The sequence below is a fragment of the Lygodium microphyllum genome, chromosome 6, assembly GCF_053477565.2.
Source record: "Lygodium microphyllum isolate KBCC chromosome 6, Lygodium_microphyllum_v1.1.10, whole genome shotgun sequence".
Lineage (NCBI taxonomy): Eukaryota > Viridiplantae > Streptophyta > Polypodiopsida > Schizaeales > Lygodiaceae > Lygodium > Lygodium microphyllum.
In genome coordinates, this window is record NC_141140.1 from 20,981,395 (window position 1) to 20,985,609 (window position 4,215).

Below are 4,215 nucleotides of genomic sequence, written 5' to 3' on the forward strand. Positions count from 1 at the left end.
CGATTATGATAACTCTAGCAAATGGGGGGAACAAGTTCTTAGGAGGCATGTCAATGTAAAGGGTAAAAGGGATGGTTATCTTAGTGAAGATGGAAATGGATTACACCTAGGAGTTGAGTGAGTGCATAGATTTTTCAAAGGACTAGCCTCCAACTACACATGGGCTCCGCCTGCATCACTAAGATTTGGAATCTATTACCATCATTAGAGGACACCTCACTCTAGCACACAAGTCAATATCCACATCATGGTGTCACTTGGAACTTGCACAAAAGCTTACAAGCATGGACCCCTTTTGTCACATGCTTATATGTATTTATATATATATAGGGGACTAAAGTCAAAGCAGCTTTTGGAAGCCATTTTTTATAATCTCAATAACTCCTAAGAAAAAGAGAATTTCAAGAAAATTCTTGCGTAGCCTGATCGGTTTCAACCTGGTCTACAAAGTTGCAGAAGAAACTTTTTTCAGATTCTTCACGAATTTGAAGTTACGAAGGCGCAGACTGCTGGCTACGTGCAATTTGCTTTTCTCTTTCACCACACCAACTTTCCATTCTATCCTTCTTATAAATATATTATAATAATGTGCTTTGGGACATCCACCTCTTGTAATCTAGCTCCATTTCTCTATTTTGTCTACCATCACCCTTGGCTTCTTGCATGATGACCAAGGTGGGGACTTGTCCCATCCACTATTCTCCATATTTTCAAAGATGCCATACATCATCTAAGATTATGTTAATCAAGAAGATTAGCTTAATCTAATCTCTCATGGAGGCTATATAAAGAGCCCATGGAGAATGAAGAGAAAAGGGGGACAATGACAAGCACATGAGAGCACTCTAGAATACCCTCATCTCTTTGGTAAGCTATGAGTAAGTTCTTTTATTATGTAGTATAATGGCAAGCTTCCTCTACCTCTTCTCCTCTTGTCTCCCTCTCTTCTTATCTTCTCATCCCATAAAAACATAATGGCAAGCTTCCTCTACCTCTTCTTCTCTTGTCTCCCTCTCTTCTCATCTTCTCATTCCATGAATACATAATGGAAAGCTTCCTTTACCTCTTCTCCTCTTGTCTCCCTCCCCTCTCATCTCTCTCTCTCATATTCTAATAGAGTGTCTAGTGCGTATATTCTCTCTTGTAAATTTGTGTATTGGTTCTTTTGATTCTCTTTGAGAAAAGAGATGTCCTAGCCCATCCTCCCTTTGGCTAGGTGGTGCCCCTCTTTAGTTCTCTTAGTGAGGATTGGAGGTTGGATGGGTAAGAGGCAACCCGTTCATCATTTCAGCCCTCAACCCCCAAACATCTATATGCATTACATCAAGTATATTTCTGCTCACTTCTCTGTCATGCGAGAAGGGTTGTCTCGTCTGCTTACCAAACTGGCATGCTTCATAGACTTTATGAAAACTTGCAACTCTAAAAGAAGAAAAACTTGTAACCAATCCTCTGGACTGCATTAATTTCAGTCTTTGCACATTTACATGTCCAACATATTTATGCCATATTTCAATGTTTGCAACCACTCCTTTTCCTTTAGCATACATAACAGCATCCATTGCAGGAATTTCAGTATCTAAAGTGAACATGCGGCCAACTCTACTTCCTTTTGCTTCTATAAAACAACCTTTTGCATTGAATCGAACTTGCAACCCTTTCTCTACCATTTGGCTGACAAACACTAGATTCTTTGTGATTAATGGCACATGTAATACATCTATCAGAATCTTTGTCTGGCCATCATACAAGGACAAGGGAACCTTTCCAATGTGTAAAATTGGGTGGCATGAATCATCACCCATCTGCACATAACCTGGATTTTGTAAGTCCTGCATCCAAACCATTCAACATGACTGGTCATATGTTTAGATGCACCTGAATCGACATACCATACATCATCATGTGTCCCCTTTCCTGTAACTGCATTCATCATATGCTACATAACAAAGAAACGCTCATCATGTGTTCCCTTTCCTGTAACTGCATTCATCATGTGTCCCCTTTCCTGTAACTGCATTCATCATATGCTACATAACAAAAAAACGCTCATTTTTTTCTTCATTTTGTTGTGAAGACGATGCATAGTTTCCTTGCTGTAATTTACCACTGTAAATATCATCCTTCTTAGCATAACAATGGGCTGCAATATGACTTGTCTTGCCACAGTAATGGCAAACAATAGCAAAATTTCCAAAACCTCTATTCTATCATCCACCTCTTCCTTTAGAGCTCCCCCTGCCTCTAAAGTTTCCTCGGTCTCCTGAAACCTGCATTTCACCAAATTGCTGATTGAACCTATTTTGTTGGTTATCCCCAGTACATCCCATACCACGGCCTCTCGAAGATGATCGACCACGTCCCCTTCCTGAACTTGAGTAAAAATCTTGGACCTGTTCACCATTTTTTTCAAATGAGTCACCTTACATATTGATCTCTTCGATAATCATGAGAGAGATCAGCTCATCAAAATCTGGAAATGGCTCCCGTACGTATACTAAAGTAGCAAATGATTTCCATGCCTTCTCATTATTAAGGCCACTCAAAGTGGATGAAACCAAATCATCGTCATCATGCATTGCATCAATTGCTACTAAAGCATTTGCAATGCTTCTCACCTTCAAAACATACTCATTGATAGAAATTTTCCCTTTCTTCAAGGTATTCAACTCTTGATTGAGTTGAATCTTCTATGCCTTTGTATTTACTCAAAACATGTTCTCAAAAGTTGTCCAAGCTGCATGTGAAGTTTCTACATTCCTGATATGTCCCAACATTCTATTATCAATGACTATAGATAGCCAGTACATCACCTTTTTGTCTTTTGCATTCCATTATTTCCATGCTTTTGATTCATTTGCAGTCGGAGGGATACCCAGCTCTGGCTCCTTTTCTTCACTTGAAACAAACTCATAAAGGCTCTTTCCAATGAGGAAGTTCGTCACATGGAACTTCCATGAAGGGTAGTTGTTCTTGTCAAGCTTCTCAGTAATGGGATTTCCACTATTCTCTACCATTATCACAAAAAAGTGTACAACACAGCAAGCTAGTCTTCTGCAGCCTTTCACAACAAGTGCACAGCAATACACCAAGCAACCTTTTTCATTGATTGCTCAATAGTACATGTAATCTACAATCTGTTTGCAGATGAACCTTATGTTTGCTTCCTAGAAAACACCTCAAAAATTACAAATTCAAAATCTGTAAGTTGTGCACCCACTTTTGGCCAAAACAACAGAAATCACAGTGTACCTTGAAACTATTGTCCGCAACTTTGCGGCTCTAAAATGGGGCCTAAAACGGCCTCCGATGCCAAAAAGAACTGTGGGGGAGCCCTAAAAGGCTGGTCTGCAGAATATACAGTGCTCTGCTAGCACACCAAATCTCACAACAATCTGAGATTTTCACTCTACCCTACTTTCACTGCCTCCACAAGCACTATCCAAGAGAGAAAGTGGAAGAATGGGAGAGCTTCTTACCCGTTGTTTGCTTGCTCAAACCTTGCTTCTTCTCCTTCACTTCAACCTTTAAAATTAGCCTCTCTCAATGTTGTAGCTTTGATACCATGTCAAGAATCATGTGGTGGGGGGACTTGCTTGAGTTGTTGCACCAAACACACACTGTATACACAAGAGGAAGCTCACTTAAGAACACAAGAAGAGAGATGGAGCATTTTCTTGCTGATTTCTTCTTCTTTTTCCACACACTATACAATGTACACAAATTATAGATAAGATACAACATAAAGGAAAGTGGCCTACTAAGTTAAACAGTGCATAACAGACTACACCAATCGATTGGTGCTATATCTTTGCCAACTGTAGGTAGGTGTAACAAACTAAATATAATAAGTGATAAGTCAGTGGCCATGTGAGTATCATAATGACCACCAACATGCTAAGTGTAGATGTGCAGACTCATCTAGCCAGGCAGTCCATCATCAATGTCTGCACATGTTGAGCTTGCCATCTCAACATCATGTACATCTTCATGAGTAGCCACACTAGGTCCCTTGACCCTAAAATACCCTTGTAAGGCATATTTGACATTCTTGAATATGTACATTGCCATCAAGAAGATGATTGATTAGCATGACATCCACTATGATAAGGTGTGGAAAATTGAAAACCTTTTCATTCCATTTGGCAATCTCTCACCATCTTCTTGAAAAATGAGACAACAGAAGAAATGGAAGGCACGCAAAAGTGAATTAAT